General features: G+C 55.3%; 1 protein-coding gene across 3 annotated transcripts in view; it reads right to left on the minus strand.

The window, feature by feature from the left end:
• Positions 1-17,031, minus strand: part of TSPAN18 (tetraspanin 18) — a 187,811-nt gene extending 170,780 nt beyond the window's left edge. For all 3 annotated transcript variants that reach the window (XM_078433388.2, XM_078433387.2, XM_078433389.2), the window contains exon 1: positions 16,728-17,031. The gene's annotated coding sequence lies outside the window, so the exon portion shown is untranslated. The remainder of the gene's footprint in view (positions 1-16,727) is intronic.
• Positions 17,032-18,889: the final 1,858 nt, after the last annotated feature.

The following is an 18,889-nucleotide window of genomic DNA, read 5'->3' on the forward strand; positions in this document are numbered from 1 at the left end:
CTACAGGGCTCAAGCGGGTCCCACCAGTCAGTCAGAGTTGGGATCTGGGATGACAATTTTTTGCTATCCGGGGACCACACATCATGTCGCTCCTGCTACTCAGGGCTGGCCTCGGGAACCCTTGCTGCTTTAAGTGGCTCAGCCTTCTTGCAACTCAGGATGGTTCTAGAGAAACAGAGAAAAGCCCAAGCCCAAGCCTGGCCTCATTCTTTGGCTTGTTTGAATCTGATTCCCACACTAACCCTGCTAAGCCACCCGCGAAAATAATTTGTCTCTGGGCCAGTGTGGTTTTGCTTGGTTTTGGTTCTCGCCCTGGGTTTGAGAGACGGCAAACGAGCCCAGAGAGGGTTAGTGCCTTGCCCGAGGTCACACAGCGAGCCTGCGCCAAAGCTAGAACTTGAACCACCTCCCCATTTCTAACTTGGGGGGGGGGGCTCTTTCTCTCTACTCCAGGGGACCTTTCCCAAACAAGTAGGAACCACCAGAAAAGGCAGAAACACACGACGGTCACCTTTTTCAGCTCTTACCTGCTAAGCAGTAAACGGTGGAGACAGCGCCCAGACTGGCTGCCGGCAAGGATCTCAGCACGCAGACAAGAGCCTCGGCCAAGAGCAGGCCAGGCGTTGTTCTCCTGCTGGTCCCTGGGCTATAAGAAAGAGATTTTCCCCAATGCTGCTGAGACTGGTGATCTTACCTCACCGAGAGTTGCCCTTTTCCGAAGCGGTAATACACAAACCCAGGGAGGGGCTACCAGGCGGCGGTGTTTCCCGCAGCCCAGGAGGCCTCCCTTGTCTGACTGCTTTCGTCTTTATTAACATTTGCAGAACTCACAGTGCCTTTGGCTGCAAAAGAGAACCAAGCAATCTCATTTTCTCCCCTCAACTAGGCCACATGGCTCCTTCCTGTTCTTTCCCCAACACTCACGCGAAAATTCAAAACAAAGGGCCAGGGGGTGGGGGCTAAAAAATACTAAAACGTTCCTTAACATCTGCAAATCTGTCCTTTGAGGCCATTTTTAGCAAAACGTGCCTGAAACTGGGTCCGCAGCTTGTGTCAACACAGTGCTTCCTCGGGAACAGCTCTGTCTGCACCTCTAGTCTTTACCTTCTATGGAGATTGGGGGGTTGGGGGGGCGGGGGCGGCAGAGGCGGGCACCCCGCACCCCGTCCGCGTCCGGGAAGTGAAGGTGGGACTCCAGAAATGGATGCCGTGCGGGACACCCCCCAGCTTCGGCCAACACCTTCCTTGGCGGTCTGGCTCACCGCCTCCCAAACTCCCAGGGACTCGCTGCCGGCGGGCGGCAAGCACATGCTCGCGGGGAGGCGTGTCCCGCGCTCTGCTCAGCACTGCGCATGTCCGCTGGGCTCCTTCCGCCTTCCGCCAACCTCACCGCTGTTATCCCGGGTCCACGGAAGGAAAAAGAAGAATCGGGCTCGCCCCGCCTGGTTCTTCACAAACCAGAAAGTGGCAGGGCCAGGATTCACCCAGGATGGCTGGACCCCAGGCCCCCAGCTCTAAACACTGCTCCACGTGGCTCTCTTGCCATTACCCACCGAACTGGTGGGGACAGGCCTGGCCCCAATCCTGTTTCTCCTCAGCCCAAAGGTACAGTCATCCAGCCCTCCGCGATGCCGTAAGGCACAGGTACAGGCCCTGCGGAACCCATGGGGTGGGGGGGGGGGGGGGGGAGCGCTGCTTCTGTTCGTAGCCTCCTGCTAACTGACAGGAGGGACAAAGAAGACAGATGTGGGCTAAGAAGACTATCTTCCCTACAGGAGGCTCTCAAAAGAATAGTGTCTTCGAAGGGGCATCTCTGGATCAGTGCCTGAGTCGGTTCCTGGGAATTAGGTAGCCTTAGGAGTGTGAGGGCAGGATGTCCAGGGTCAGCAAGAAAGGGCCTCTGAGAGGGTTTGATGGCAGGAAAGGAGGATGAGCTGGGCGCTGGAGAGGCTGTTTCCTTCCCCACTCTCTGGTGGAGGGGGACCACACCTGAGTCACCTGTACCAGGGGTTAGGGGTCCTCTGGGTGTGGCCAGGAGAGCAGAAACCCTGTGTGCCCAGAAGGACGGACAGAGGGGTCCTGAGCCTAGGGAGGAGCTGGGGAGAGGAAAGGACTAGGCAAGAGGACCCAGCCCCAGCCAGAGAGTTCCTTGTGGTGGCTACAGCTCGGGGCTTAAAGACCCAGAAGAGGGGCACCTGGGTGGCTCTGTCGGTTAAGCATCTGAGTTTTGATTTCAGCTCAGGTCATGATCTCACAGTTCGTGGGTTTGAGCCCCACTTTGGGCTCTGTGCTGACAGCTCAGAGCCCAGAGCCTGCTTTGGATTCTGTGTCTCCCTCTCTGTATGCCCCTCCTCTGCTCACACTCTGTCTCTTTCTCTCTCTCAAAATTAAATAAACATTAAAAACATTTTTTTTAATTTACTCTATTAAAAACTTATTTTAAAATCTTTTAAAAAACACAAACTATTTTACAATTAGAAAAGGAACACCTGGGTGGCTCTGTCGGTTAAGCATCTGACTTTTGATTTCAGCTCAGGTCGTGATCTCACAGTTCCTGGTTCTAAGCCCCACTATCAGGCTCCATGCTGACAGCACAGAGCCTACTGGGGATTCTCTCTTTCCCTCTCTCTCTCTGCCCCTCCCCTGTTTGTGCTCTTTCTCTCTCAAAATAAATGAGTAAATAAATGAACTTAAAAAAAAGAAGAGGAGGGGCGCCTGGGTGGCGCAGTCGGTTAAGCGTCCGACTTCAGCCAGGTCACGATCTCGCGGTCCGTGAGTTCGAGCCCCGCGTCAGGCTCTGGGCTGATGGCTCGGAGCCTGGAGCCTGTTTCCGATTCTGTGTCTCCCTCTCTCTCTGCCCCTCCCCCGTTCATGCTCTGTCTCTCTCTGTCCCAAAAATAAATAAAAAACGTTGGAAAAAAAAAAAAAAAAAAAAGAAGAGGAAGACCTATTAGAGTTTCTGTTGTTCAGAGCTGCCCGAGTGGCTACCTACCCTCCGTCTCAACTCTTCAGTAAAATTCCAGCGCACAGACAAGAAAAGACAGAAGGCAGGAAGGAACGCCTACTTTCTGCATTCTGCAGACCTCACCGCCACACCCCCCTCTGCTTGGGAAAGGCCAGGCCTTGAGGGAAAGTGCAGACAAACCCTCCAGTCTCTCATATCCTCCTCCGCCCCCTGGGAAATCTAGGCAATTCCATAATCTCTGCACCTCGGGCTTCCCTTCCATGAAATGGGGGTTTGCTGGGCCTCGGATGACAGCGTTTGAAGTGTGCATACTTGGAAAAATTCTGCTGTGCTTCTGGAGAGACCAGAGAAGGGAAGAAAACCCAGCTGGCAGGTCGCCCCACACCCGGCACCAGGCGAAGCACCTGATCCGGCCTGTGCTGTCCTTGTTTTCCAGATGACAAAACAGAGGCTCAGTTAGGATAAAAATAAGAAGAATAAGAATAAAGGAAATCCAAAAAACAAACAAGCAAAACAGCTTGCCAAAGATCACGTAGCTGCCGACAGCCAGGATTTGAACTCAGATCTACAGAACCCGAAAGCTACTTCCGCACTGCTCCCGTTCAAATGCCACGTGGACGCTACGGCTGCCTTTGGAACTCTCCCTTCCAAAACAGTGGTTAATTTTAATCCCGTACATTTAGACCCAAAAGACATGCATGAACTCACGCACACACCTTCAAATATATTTTTAGCATTATTATTGTTTTGCCAAAGACGTTCTGTCAGGGAGCTCTTTCTCTCTTTGCACACACGTGTACCTCTCAAACAGGTTTGAGTAGACCTTTGCGAGGGGTTGGGCTATTTAGAAACAAAAATTGCCCATCATTTCAATTCAATTACATAGCAACCACCTTTTTAAAAGAATATTTTTATTGGTGCTCATTGTTTAGCAAATCGTCAGACTCTTTCTTCCAACTACTTCGAGAAGGAAGAATTATCAAATGAAGGGAAGGAAATGTTATGCATATCATCCCAGCTGCTGGAAAGAATGCCGATGGATTTTCCTCTTGCACTCTTCATTTATTTAAACAACACCCCGCTTCCATCAACAACCACGCCTCGGCTTCCTGAGTGCTTTTCTCCAGGGGATTCGAGGCTTTTGGTCACATTCCCCACTGGAGACTCTGAGGGGACCACGTAGAGTCAGAAGGAGACCCAAAAATAAAGCAGCACCCACACCAGAATGTGGATGGGATGTCAGGAGTCCGCGGTGGGAGGAGAGCCAGTCGGAGCCAAAGACTAGACCCCAGACTCTGACTCTGGACTTCCAGTCCAGTGCTCTCCTGGTGTCTCCCATTGGGGGACAGTGGGGATGGGTGGTTGGGCTTCAGTCCAGGTTCCTGGTGCCCTGAACCTGCATGCCGGTTCCGTGGCAGTGCATCTCCTGAGATGCATCAGACTCTGAACTTGGCCCCCAGTGTCCCTCTCTGGGCTCTGGGGGGGGGGGGTGGGGGGGTGGTGGCGGGGGAAGAGCCCTGGGCAGCTCCCACCCGTGGCCCCAACTCTAGCCCCTCTGAAGTGAGACCTCCAGCTCATCTAGCCTCTGGAAGAGCCAGCTGGCAGCGGGCTCCCACTTCCCCAGCAAGAAGCCACTGGAAAAGAAAATCTAGCCTCTGGAAGAGCCAGCAGGCAGCGGGCTCCCACTTCCCCAGCAAGAAGCCACTGGAAAAGAAAATACAACAACAACAACAAAAAGCCCTTTGATCTGCCACAGATGGCCTCATCCAACCCTGGCGGAAGGTGGAGGTCACCCTCTGTCATGACCTGCTGGCCTCTCTCCTATAGGTCCCGTCCGAAGGGCCCAGGGCTCTTCCACAGACCCCGCCTAGCCTGGCCTCCTGGACCCTGTAAGATGAAAGGGTCACAGTGACATCTGTGAGGACCAAGTGAGGATGGACAGGAAGCAGAAAGAGGCCAGAGAGGGCCAAGCAACTATGGGAGAGAGAAGACGGCCATTGGCCCAGCTGGCCACTCTGCAACAGGTGTTCTCAACAGACTGTCTGCTTGGTAGGGTGTCAGGAAAGCGGGGGGCGCGAGAGGACCGTTGCAGTTCGTCAGTGGGGAATCAGGCAAAAACATCATGGCGGCCCATGCAGTGGAACCCAAGACATCCCTCACAGTGAGAGCTGCGCCTCTCCCATTCCCCCAAGGTCCAGCCTGGAGACTCACTACAGCTTCCGGGGACGGTTCTGCTCACTCTGGTGGCCCTCCTCAAGCACCCCCTTCTCTCTCTTGGCCTGAAGGCAGGCTGGAAATATCCAGACGCTGATGTTCTAGGAGGAACCCTCAACCAATGAGAGAACAGAAGCTGGTGACCACTCACTGGGATGATTCTGAGCGTGCTCCCCCCCCCCCCCCCCCAGTCACTGGCAGGGTCCCCGGTTGCCCACAGCAGTAGGCTACTCAGTACATTTTTTTATTAGCTCTCCTCCCCTCCCTGCCCCCTCCCCTTTCTGGGACCAGCCTCACACACCCATAAACGAACTGCACCCAAATCTTTGCTCAGGGACACCCAGCTAAAACAAGGCAGAAGTGCACGCACTGATACAGAACAAGTGGAAACACGCAGGACGCAGAGCATCAGGGACAGAACCCCACCGGGACCATAAAATGAAGGGTGCCATGCACACAGATGTGCTCATTTACCTCGAGGACAATTCGAGAGAGGCAAGAGGCTGGTGACTTTGGTTGTCCCTCGGTGAGGAGACTGGATTAAGCCTGAGAGTTACTTTCCATCGAATATACTTTTATGGTAGTTCCCTTATTCTCTTATTATGTTTACTCTGATTTTTTTTTTTTTGCCAGTCTTTCACCAGTAAAACATGACTATTTTCAAAGAGCTTCTGAGAACTCCTAGAAAATCAAATACATGAACTATGGAGGAGCAAAAACCCTGGAAGTGATCATCGCCCTCATTTCCTGAGACCTGCTCACTTCCTTCCCGCCCCACTGTGGCCTTGGCCTCCTTCTTAGTCCCGGTGCAGGATGAAACGTCCCGATCCCCTCATAGGGTTGGCAGTGGCCACTGGGCAAGGGATCGGGGTTGGAAGGCACCAAGGGCCAAGAGAGAGGCCTCTGAGACCCCTGGATCCTGATTTTCTCCCCATTCGGGCTGTGGAGACACAAGCTGGCTCCAGCAGGGGAGACCCCAGTGTCCCAGAGAGGAGCATGGCCAGGAGACAGACCCACTAATGCTTGAGAGGAGACTTGAGGTTCAGACCACCTGGGTTTGCACTTCCATACCCCTGCTTACCAGCTGTGGGACCTTGGGCAAGTGACTTAACCTCTCAGTGCCCCAGTTTCCTCAGCCACAAAAATGGGGACAATCATAGTACTGAATTAAAAGGTATTATGGGCTAAACCGTGTTCCCTCCCAAATTCATGTGTAGAGGCCCTAACCCCCAATACCTCTGAATGTGATTGTATTTGGAGATGGGGGGGGCGGTCTTTAAAGTGGTAATGAAGTTAAAATAAGGCTGTTGCCGTGGGTCCTAATCCAATTTGACTAGTGCCCTTAGGGAGAAGGGGAGATTTGGACACCCAGGAGACGGCAGGTGCATATGCACAGAGAAAGGCCACGCGAGGACCCAAGTAGGCAGCCATCTGCAAGCCAAGGAGAGAGACCTCAGAACTCACCAAACCTGCTGACTCCTGGGTCGTGAACTTCTAGCCTCTCCAAAACTGTAAGAAAATAAGTTTGACACGAATCAATTTATTTCGTCCTCAGAACAACTCAATAAATTAGGTGTTATTTTTGGTCCCATTTTACGGATGAGAAAATGAGGCACAGAGAGGCTGAGTTATGTGCCCCAAGGCTGCGGAGTTAGTAAGTGGTAGAGTTGGGACTATAAACCCTTATTCTATTGGATGAGATCAGACCTGTAAGTGCCTGGCACACTGCACGTGATCAGTACACGTTAGCTGTGCCCATCATCCAAAACAACCTGGAAGAGACTGATTGCAGAGGAGGCCATGGAGGGAGGCACCCCCTCAGCGCCTGCCAGGTTCCCAGGCGTGGGCCAGGTGTCTGGGATGCAGCGTTGGGCAATGGCGGGTGGGGTGGGGTGGGTTGGGTGGTGGTAAAGAGCAGCCCTGTGCCAGTGGGCACAAGGAAAGGAAGCGAGGCAGCAAGGGCTGTGAGAAAGCCTTTGAACACAATTGAGAATCCACTGGAGGGGCACGAGCAAGGTGGCTAAGATGATCACATTACACAACAGATGTTTGTCCTAACAAAGTGTGGAAGTCGGGCTTCCGTAAATTGAGTTTTATTTTTAAGGCAGTAGGGAGCAATGGGAATCTGAGAGCTAATTTGTCTGTAAATTGAATGAGGGGCCTGTGATCCAGCTGGCATTTTCATAGATCCGGCTGCCTCGACTGAGGTGCACCTGTTCGGTAAAAGTCCTGAAGGAGGGGTGCCTGGCTGGCTCAGTTGGTAGAACATTTGATTCCTGATATCAGGGTGGTGAGTTCGAGACCCATGTCAGAAGTAGACTTTACTGGAGGGGGACGCCTGGGTGGCTCAGTCGGTTGAGCGTCCGACTTCGGCTCAGGTCACGATCTCGCGGTTCGCGGGTTCGAGCCCCACGTCGGGCTCTGTGCTGACGGCTCGGGGCCTGGAGCCTGCTTCGGTTTCTGTGTCTCCCTCTCTCTGCCCCTTCCCTGCTCATGCTCTGTCTCTCTCTGTCTCTCAAAGATGAATAAACATTAAAGAAATAAAATAAAAACAAATAAAGAAGTAGAGTTTACTTGGCAAAAAGGTCCTGGTGGACTGGCTTGGTAGGGGCAGTGGGAGGACATGGAGAAGTGGGGCAGTGTCTCCACTGGCCATGGGAACACCTGAACCATAAATGTGGCTCTCCCCACCAGGCCACCACACAGCCTGGGGTGACCACAACCTTCTAGGCTCCCCTGCCCTGCCCTTTCCGCATGCTCCAAGCCTTAACTTGTGCTTGCTCCATGAGGAGGGCTGTGCTGCCCCTGCTCCCAGGTAGAAATGTCCTTCCTGAGTTTTTCTTGGCAGCTAAGGCCCTTCACTGGGTTTATTCTCATGGCACCCTCAGTGCTCCCACGTAAGAGGGGCTTATGGCTAGAGGCCTCAGTGCATTGCAAGGAAGGATGTGATCATTCACTCATTCATTCAGCATGTACATCCTGAGTATCTTTTCAACCCCAGGCACCGAGCTACACCCTATGGGGCCTCTGCCTTTATTCCACTGATGGAAACCAATGATAAAATAATGAGAATAATCCTAACATTCACTGAATACTGTTCAAGTGTCACATTCAATCCTAGGAGATACACTTCATGCATTTTAGTCTCATCTTCATAAAACTCTATGCGGTACAATGGTGGCACAGAGAAGTCAAGGAATTTGTCAAAGGCCATGGCACGTGGCTGAACTGGGATTTGAACCCAGGCCCTTATGTTCAGAAGCTGTACTCCGAACCTTTGGTGGGGTGTTGATTCCTCTGCCTTCATTGCACAGGGACAGGCTTCATCTCTGAACCCTCGACCACATCAGCTGAGCCCCCAAACCCTCTGGGGCTCCTATGGGACCAGCTCTAGAGCAGAAAGCTGTCCGCTCATCGCCCCCCACCCCCCACCCAGGCCCCCTCCTCAGGCAGAGATGCCCAGACATTGCCCCTGGGGAGAACAGCCCAGGTTGCAAAAGTCACAGTGACTTCCGGTGCTGCCGGTGAGCCCAGGATAAATACCAAGTGGGAACAATTCGTCTCCACGAGATATTCTTAACCTGGAAGGGCCTGGAAAAGATAGGCAACTCCAGAAAGGTGGGCTGCAAGAACATAGATGGTGCTTCTCATTCAGCCACTTCGAATCATTTTTTCTAGAAAACATTCTACCTGCAACTGGTTACAATTGATATACGTCCGTGTTCCTTGAGTCCAGACTGAACACCCGGCACCCCTCCAGGCCTGTCCGGAGGGAGGGAGGGAGGGAGGCAGGACAAACGGACAACGGCATCTGGCAGGTGCTTGTCTGCCAATAAAGTGTATTTTAATGCAAACATTGACCTCCTCTGTGCTCACCACTAGGCTGCGAGGCGGCTATAAATCCCCACCTTATTGATAAGAAAGCTGAAATACCGAGCTGAGTACCGAGCTCAATTTACCAATTGCTTGCCAGTTGGATAGTTGTGGGAACGTTGGCAAATTATTTAATCTCTTTGTGTTGGTTTTCTTGGTTGTCAAATGGGGCAATAGTAGGACCCACCTATTATGGGGTGGATGGTGTACCCAAAAAATAGATAACGTTCCTAACCCCTGGTACCTGCACATGAGTCCTTATTCGTCCTTATTCAGAAATATAGGGTCTTTCCAGATGTGATTAAGTCAGGATGAGGTCATTAGACCCTAATCCAATATGGCCGGTGTCCTCAGAAGGAGAGAAAGGATAGGCACAGGAGGACACTGCGTGATGACAGGGACATATTGGGTGATGTGTCCATAAGCCACGGGACACCAAGGATTGCCAACAGCCACCAGAACCTAAGTAGGAACAAGAAAGGACCCTCCCCTAGAGCCCTGCCAATACCTTAATTTGGGGCTTATAGCCCCCAGAGCTGTGAGAGAATAAATTGTCTGTCTGCTTCAAGCTCCCATCTGTGGTACCCTGTCATGGGAGCCCCAGGAAACCAGCTGCCTCTCGGGGCTCCCGAGCTGGTCCAAGGCCCTGCTCCAAGTGTCCCAGGTGAGAGGCTGTCGACGCTAGGCCAGGGGACGGGAGCTAATGAGGTGTCGGGGGGGGGGGGACCTCGCAAAGCCCAACTCCCAGGCCCAAGTGGCCTTCATGCCTGCCAGTGCCTCTCAGGGGTCAGCCTGCCTCCCTGGCATCTTGGTGACTGCTTTGGCGGAAGGCCACGCTCCTCAGCCCCCAGATGCAAGTTTCCGCTATGCCTTGCGGGGGGGGGGCTCGGGCCCCCTCAGAATCCGGTCTGGAGGAGCCACTCTCTTCCCACCCAAAAGCTATTCCTTTGAGGGGGACAGTTAAGCCCCATTATTCTGGAGGTGTTTACATCTTGGCTGGAGAAGTGCTCCATTCCCCTGCGGGCTAAAACCCACATGAGCGCCCGCGCCCGCTCTGCTGGAGGGGGCCCTAAATGTCAGGCACCAGGTGGTGGTGGGGGGGGGCTGCTCCCCAGGAGGCTGAGGCTCACCACCAGGGAGAACAGCACTGCCGGGGAGAGCGCCACAATCCGTCCCAGCCCAAGAGACAGCAGCATGGGAGGGGGCTCTCCGCGGCACCCCAGACCCGGCGCCCACGAGGCAATTGGTCTCCAGAAGACGGGCCCAAGTCCAAGGGCCAGAGCTCCAAATTCTTCTCCCATTTCCAATGGAAGCCGTGTTAGTTCAACACGAGAGCAGAGGCTGAGGCCGCCGGGGGTGGGAGCCCAGCGCCCGCACATCCCCGAGTGGGGGGTTACGGGCCGGGGTGCTGGGCCGGCCTCTAGCCTCTCCTCAGGTGCTGACCCTGGGCCGAAGGCAACTCTTCCTTGTCATTCAAGCGGGAGACCAGAGAGATGCAAACATGTTGACCCCCTACTACGTACCATGGCCTGGTTAGCTTGCGGCTTCTCAAATACTGCCCGTGTTGCAGAGGAGAAAAATGGAGGCTCAGAAAAAATAAAGAAGCACGAAGTGGAAGAGGCAGGATTCAAACCTGGGTCTGACCATCTTCCTGCTGGCAGAAAATCAGGGCTGGAGGCCCCCTCTCGTTCCCTGCCCAATCCCACAAGGAGCGAGAGGACCAGCACGGGTGGGACAGGAACCACAGGTAACCCTGTGTGCCATGGGGGGATGCGGTGGCAGGGGGAGGCGGGGGGGAGGCCGTCAAGGGGGACTCCAAAGCTTGTCTACACAGCCTTCCCAAAGCAGTACGGGGACCAAACGTCTACAGCTGTCACCACGAATACCTAGAACAATGACTTCTCTCCCCTCAAGCCCCCCTGCCACTTCTCCCTCAGCGTCCAGATAGTTCCTGCAGTCTTGCCTCCCTACCCCCACCCCACTCCACCCCACCCCACCCCATTAGCATTGGGGAGGAGGAGACAGGAGCAAAGGTAGGTTCTGGAAGATCCTGGAAGGAGTTCTCAGGGCAGGAAATTTCAGTAAGCCGAAGGAGGCCATGGGAGCACAGGGCTGAATAAAGATCAAGGCCCCAGCCTGGTGCCCTTGCCGAACACTCCCTTGCAAGTCCCTTGGCCTCTCTGGGCGCGACCTCCCTCCAGTGGATCCTGGGCACTCTGTGATCCGCCCTGTGATCATTTCCATGCACACGATCTGTAATCTATAAAGAGCAGCGCGAACGAGGGAACGGAAGCTTCCGTGTTTTGAGGGCCAACTACATGCTAGGTCTCTGTTAAAAGCCTTCAACGCGTCATCTCAATCCTCAAAGCACTCTCTTCGGGAAGCGTGAATGCGGAGTTAGCGCTCGGCCGATATTCGGCCACTCGCTCGCATCCGGAGCCTCCCTTGCAGCCGGTTTGGGGCCATGCGACAGGTGACGCGGGTTACCTTCTGGCTGAGGCAGTTGGGCGTCAGCGTGCCTTTCCCACTTCTCTCCTCCCCTGGGCAGTAACTACGGATGCGAGAGATTCCAGAAGGTGCGGCTACAGAGACAGTGGAGTCACCATCAGCCTGGGTGCCTGGGTGACCGCGTGGAGCCGAGATCCGCGCCACACAAGGCACGTGAGCGGGAATTACACCTGCAGGGTCAGGCCACTGAGTCTGGCGTCGTACCTATGCTATAGCCGCTGAGACTTAGCTCAATGGTGTTATTGTCCCTACTCTGCTGCTTCTCACAGATAAGGAAACCAAAGCCATAGAGCCAGGAAGTGTCAGAAACAAGGTTCAAACTCACATCTGTGACTCCAACGCGCATCCTCTTCCAGGAACCTTTCGTTGCTTAGTAAGGTCATCGCCCTCTTGTAAGCAGCAGTTGTCCCCCAAAGCTTCTCCCCCTCACTGTCCCTAGATTGGTTGGGAAATTCCACGCAGGATGAAAAGAGGGAATCGCATAAGGCACTGAGCCTGGAAGATGGGCAAAGGCAGGGAGGAGAGGGCCTGAAGGAATCTTAAAGGTAGCTTTCCTGGGGCTTTGGAGCTCGCAGGAGGTTCTGATGCAAGACAAGTATCACACCGTGGTTCGGAGCGCTGGATGGGCAATCAGGTCGACGTAGGTTCACATCCCAGCATGCCCACCTGCTCGTTTGGTTCTTCTGAGCCTTGCTTTGTAATCTGTAAAACGGGGACAATATCTAACCCAACCTCATGGGTGGAGGTGAGACGAAGCGTTGTCTCTCCCAAAATGTGTGCCACCACGAAGACCATCCCTGGGGTGGCTCAGAGCACCAGCCTCGCTGGAGGGGGCGAGGGGGCGTCTGGAGGAGGCTGCCCCCGCCAGGGCTGCTAATTAAGCCCGGGACACACACCCGGCCCGGTCCGTGTCGCCACAGCAGACCAAGGGACAGAATCCAAAGAGGGAAGGGTCAGCCAGACCTAATGCAACATAGCAGAGAAGCCCAGATTATTTATTTTACATTCAAAAGTGTCTTCGAGCAAGATGGCCTTTGATTTGGGTGAATCTGGGAGTTGTTTATCAGCTTAAACTCATTATCTGCACATATGGTCTTCATACTATGGCTGAGGGCGGGAAACAAAGGATGGAAGGGAAGAGGGATGGGCAAATACTAGCTGATGAAATATCATCCCTCAAGTGCCAGAAACCAGGATATTTTCAGTGACGTCAAACTGGGCTTCCTGCCATGGGGATGGAACATACTCTCTGTCTCACACACACGCACACATACACCAAGCCACAGAATATCAGAGCTGCAAAGAATCAACATTGTCCCCTCCCATTTCACATAAGGACAGTGATGACAGGGAACATTTGTTGAGCAGTGACCACATGCAGGGCACGGTACTAAGTCTCCTACACGTTTTATCTCATTGCCTCGTCACAACAATCTGATGAGATATTAGTAGTCCCATTTTGCAGATCAGGAAACTGAGGCACCAAAGGTTGAATGGCCTAAGGTCACACAGCTGATCAGTAGGAGAAAGCCAACATTCAAACCCGGGCAGCCCAACCACCGCGCAATGCTACCTCTGAAGAGACGGCAACACAGGCTCAGAGAGGGGCAGTGACTCACTGAGGTCACACAGCTCCATTTGCAACAGAATCAGGGCTCAAACACAAGTCTCTCTAGTTACCTTTCCACACCACCCTGTTGCCTCTCAGCACCTGCCCGCGTGCACACAACCAGGGAACACGTTTTTTGCGCATCTCGGAGTTGTTCAATTCACTAATTAGACCAGCAGCCTTGGGTGCGGACGAGGGGCCAGGGCTGACCTGAAAATAAGTGCGGACGGGAAAGACGTACTTTGCCAGCTGCACACATGGGGGCTCACCATCCCATTCTCTCTTTTTAAAAAGACTTTCATTATCTGCACACCCCTGCCGGATTTGGGTCCAAGATGCCAGCTCGTACAGCAGGAGGAGCCCAAGCTGGCAGGTTTGCCTAATGGGATCAGGTTGCAGAAATACTCGATCGACCGATCATCTGCTCCGGGGGACCAGAGTGCTGGTTTCCAAGGCCCCCTCCCTTCGCTGTGTACCAGCTGAGCACGAACAAATGTTCCTGATTTTCCTTCTCTTGACTAATGAAATAGGCCAGAAGAGCAAGCCCTCTGGAAAGAGGGGTCCCTAAAAGGGGCGGCCCAGCCACCAACATTTGCTCTTCTCAGGGAAGGGGAGTGAGGGCTGGACAAGCATCCGGAGAATGGCAACACGTGAGCTCTCAGACTCGGGGCTCCCAGCAGGCACAGGTCACTGGCATTACCTTCTCTGTCCAAAACAGCAATCTGATGGAGGATGGGAGCCTGGCTTGTTGTGTCGTGCAGGGGAGCGGAGGGCTGGGGCAAGACAGCAGGAGAGATGCCCTCCACTGGACTGGAGGCAGGGCAGTGAGCTGCCTTCTGCCCTAAAAAGTTACACCCTCCTGCCTTTAAGCTGTAAGCCAGCCCAGAGCCTCCTGGGCCCACACGTTCATTTCACAGACCGGGAAAGCACGTTCGAGAGGGAAAGTGACTCGCCCAAAGTAGCACTGATGATCTAGAAAAGTTGGATTTCAAAGCAGCCCCCCTCCGAGATCCCAAACCTTGCTGCTTCCTCACTTTCTTACTCCCTCCCACAGGGGGACATCACCCCTTGCCTCGACACCCCCTTCCCCACCTGTCCCTTCCCAGCACCCTGTGTTCCAGCCCACCCTCAGACCATTAAAACCTCATTCAGTATACTCAGTAGCTCTTTCCAGGCCGACATGGAATTTTCTTAAAGGTGGAGGGACTACTTACTTCCTCGATGACCCAAAGTATGCTGCCTCTAACTCCAGATGAACTTCCGCTTCTAGAAAATGCCCTGATAGACTGCCATTTCAGCCTCGGGTTGGGTAAAGAGGTCCCGAGGTGCAGTGTTTGAATGGATTTAGGGACCGGGAGATAAGGAGACCAGATTTCCAAGACTTCCTTGGAGTCTCAAGTCCCTCTTCTCCTTAGGGCAGGTGGGGTGGGTTGTGGGTGGGGCACAGAAAGAAGGGGGACAACACAGGAGTTGCAGGCCATCAGGGGCCCCAAGGCCAGGGCCGCTGTGGGCAGGCTTTCTTCTGCAGAAAAACAAGAGCCACTAACAACAAAACAAAATGAAAAATTCCTTTTGTTTTCTGGCCCCGTGGAATGTCTTGAAGACATATCCAGAGACATGGGCTTCTCCACCCTTTCCTCTGTCTCCTCCCCCCACCCCGTCTGTTCAAAATAATCACACTGATCTTTCTTTCCGGCACCTCCGTCCTACGGTATTTTGGTAACATCCAGCAAAAAACACCGGCTGGGCTATATGGAAAGCAAGAACCTCAACTAAACTCTTTTTCGGGGACCGCCCCATCTCTATCACCTTTGCAGGGGGACTCTGGGGACAGGGGAGGGGAGGCGGCTGTCCAATGCGCACACATTTCTAGCCAAGAGAAAAATGAAAACTTCCCATAGGCCACTGGAGTTTTTTGATCTGCTCGTTTGTACTCTTTTGAGGTGTAGAGAAGGGGCAGGAAATTAGAGAGAGATAAGGCAACGGTCCCTCCAGGGTCCCTTCAGTGTGGAACAGCCCCGCACATGACAGAGCCCCAGATGCCAGCAGCTTTCTCGCTTCCCATGGCCTGGGCACAGATACGCAGACTCAACACACAGGAGCCCTGAGCTAAGAAAACGGGACACCCAGCAGGTTTCCACCAACTGTGAAATGACCAGATGAATGTGGCCTGTAGACTCAGACGCAGGCGAGAGGGACTCCTGTCCACCGCTGAGAAATTCCCACTTCAGCTCGGACTGCTAAAATCTTTAAGGGGCCCTCATCACCCCAGTACTGGGCCACCCGGCTTACTTGCGCCCACAGAGAGGCTGGATAAGACCCCCAGGCAGCCCACACCAGGGAGGGATCTGGCCGCATCCGGGGAACAAAGGTATAACTTTTACAAAAAGGGTGCATTCAGCAATATGGGGTTCTGACTCCAAAGAAACCTCACAAGTTTACCCTCTTCTCCTCTTTCTCTACACCAATTCGCTGTTAGTGTAAAGTTTCTCTCCGTTTGTGTTTTTCTGGGGGTGAATGTTTTTTTCACCCATATACCCTGCGTGATCCCCAAGATCACGCACCTCCTGACCACCACCGAGCTTTCCAGCACACGGTGCACCCCAGCTTCACGCTCGGGCCTCTCCCCCGCCGCCTGGCCCGGCCCGGGGTGCTCCTCCGCGCGGGCCCCCGCGTGTGTTGGAGGGTCTGTGGTTCCAGGTCCCCGATTTCGGTGCGTTTGTCTAGCAGGAACCAGGACTCTCGCCTTCCTGTGGGCGAAAGGGTCGGGAAATGGCTCCCCCTGGCGGGGGCCACCTCACTTCAATCCAGCGGGGATCCAAAGCTGGCGCGAGCCCGCCCGAGCCGAGAAACCCTCCCGGAGGATTCCTAGCACACCCCCTAAATCTGGATGTGCCAGAGGCTCGGACCCACCGAGCCCCCACCGAGTCTGTGCTTCGCTTCCCCCAAACCGCGCACACCGCGTACCGGATGAGGGGGACCCGGGAGGAAAGCTTGGCGCCCCCGCCCCGCCCCGCTGTAGGGACCCCAAAGGCGGCTCGTGCTCCGTGCCCTGGCTGGGCCGGACAATCTTCCCGGCCCCGGTCCTCGCTCCTAATCCCCAGTCCCCACCTGATCTCCTACCGAGTGGCGTGGCGCGTACCACCCCCACGCCCTCGGGGCGCAGCCCCCGCTGAGACCCCCAACCTTGTTAATCACACCTGCCACCCCCCCCCCATCCTCCTGGCACCCTCCACTCACCCACCCAGAGCGCCCAGCGCCGACTGGGGCTGCACCTGTCCGGGGGGAAGCCTCTAGTCCGCGGATTCCCGGGCAGGGATCCGGGGCGGGGATCGGGATGAGCACGTCTCCCCGGTCTCCTCCCCAAGCTGGTTGAAGTACAACTTGGTTTCTGGGCTTCCCCCCCCCCCCCCCGGACCGTTCTGGTATCCCTCCCGCGTGCCATCCCCACCCCGGACCGTGCCCAACAGTCGCCCGGGGAGCGCGCGTGGGGTCTCCAAGTCCCCGGGGGCGCAGCAGCGGGGCGCGCGGAGGGCACGGAGGTGCGGAACCCCCTACCTTCCAGCAGCCGCAGCGGGACCCCACGCCAACTCCCGCCGGCGGCCGCGGGGGAAACTTTCCCCGGGCGGAGAGGCGCGCTTGCAACTTGTTCGGCGCCGGCTGCCTTCCTGGCGGCGGCGGCGGCGTGTCCAGGGCCGGCTGGCGCGCGGCGACGGTGGCGCTGGCTCGGGGCTCGGGGCTCGGGGCCGGGGCTCCGGCGGCCTCGCACGGCTCCGCTGCGGATCGCTCGGCGCTGCGTCCACCCCGCAGCCTGGAGCCCCCGAGACGCCGGCGGCAGCTGCAGCCGCCCGCCCGCCCGCCGGCCCCACCTCCCAGCCACCGCTCCGTCCCTCCCTCTCCCCCGCGCTCCCTCCCCTCCCCAAACCTCCTCCCCGCCAGTCTCCAGTCGCCGCCGCCACCGCTGCCGTGGCGGCCGCCGAGGAGGCACGTCTCCTCAGGCGGGCTGCCCCTCGCCTCCTCCCTGCCTCGGTCTCCGCCTGCGTTGCAGCATCCAGGCCTCGCCCCAGGGGCCACCCTCAACCCCGCTCCGGTCCTTCATCCCCTGCCCGCCTCCGCGCTCGGCTCAGGGGCCCTCGCTTCGTCTGAATTCGGGGGATCGGCTGGGGAAGTGGGGAGAGCCGCATGCTAGACCCGGAGTATTTTGTATTTTTCCCCCGGGGAAACTTGCACGCTGCCCACCCTCCCCCCCCCCCTCCCGCCCCCCATAACCGACTGCAGGGTTAGAGGCGGGATGACTGTCCCTCCGGACCTCGCTGCTTCTCCTGGGCTTCCTGCTGTCCTGGAGTACCTGTTGAAAGCCAAGGGGATTCACCCTCCCTAGGGCTGCTTTGGACTGTTGCAGATAACGGAGGCCCCTGGCGGGGGTGAGGAGGGGGCGGGGCTGACCCCAGACCCTATGCAAATGACTTGATTGCGAGAGGCCAGACCTGTGTCTCCGATCTGTGGACTTATCTTTTCATCTTTGTTCTGCGGTCACAGCCACACAGCCCCTCCGCAGCCCCTGACACATGACTTCACTGAGACACTTAACCTCTGAACCTCCCCGGTGAAGCGGCAACCCCCCCCCCCCCACCCAGCCCCAGACAAAACGCGCAGGCAAGTAGATCAAAGGGGACAACCCAAGTGAAAGTGCTTGGTAACCACCCCCGCCCCCAGGAGAGGGGCTCTGGATGCCCACGCCTCTACCCTGGGGTGCTCTTTTTTGAGTTCCAACTCTGAAGCTGCCGCACTCGCACTCGGGGCGTGAGGGCCCTGGAGTAAGCTCTGAAGCCCATTGGTCAACTGATTCCCACTAAGGAGTGCCTGACTGATAGGCTTTGAACCTATTACAGTCTTGAACATGAATGTTGGTAATGCTGGGCCACGGGGCAGAGTTTCCAGGGGCAGGAAACCACTGTCTTTCCCCCTCCCCTTCCCTGGAAAAGGATACATCCCTCCAAGGACTTCCAGGATGTCTGGTCCTTTCAACCTGTTCACCAAGTCTCTGGATAAAACTGACGAGGGTCTAATAGAGTAGAGGTGTGACTGGGGAAAATAAAACCAGGATCCACCTTTTCAAAGGGACGCAGAGTGAGTAATGCTTAACCCAAGGGGAGAAGATCTCTAATAGCCCAATTTCTGTAAAACAAAGACAAGGAAAACTCTAAAGGGATTCAGCCTCCACGTTCACCCCTTCAGCTGCCAAAACAGGATTGGGGGAGGCTGACCCTTCGTGCTGAGAAACCCCACAGGCTCTGCGTTTATGGAATGCTGTTGGAAGGGGCTGTCTGTGTGGGCCTCCTTGGACGCGAGGCGCCACATAAATTTAAAGAGGAAAAAGGCTGAGTCTCTAGTGAGGGTGCGGGGGCCTGGGAAGTGCAGGCCAGAGACAGCAGGAGGGATGGATAGAGTGTGTGAGGGTCTGGAGGGATTGGCAGAAGCAGGCAGAGGACAGTGAGGGCAGAGCGGCCGCTTGGACAACTGAGACACCCGGCTGGGAGGAGAGCTCCAGTCCCAAGTGAGAGTTTCCCAGACCACAGCCATGCTCCCGCCTGCACAGAGTATCTGTGCACCAGATAAGGCGGTTTGCCTAATAGCTTTCTTTAAAACTCTCGTTTTGTTATTTTGTTTTTACTTAAATGTGCTTGTTTTTACAAAGAAACGTTATACCATTACCATAA

The sequence above is a fragment of the Panthera onca genome, chromosome D1 (assembly GCF_046562875.1).
Source record: "Panthera onca isolate mPanOnc1 chromosome D1, mPanOnc1 haplotype 2, whole genome shotgun sequence".
In the NCBI taxonomy this organism is placed as follows: Eukaryota; Metazoa; Chordata; class Mammalia; order Carnivora; family Felidae; genus Panthera; species Panthera onca.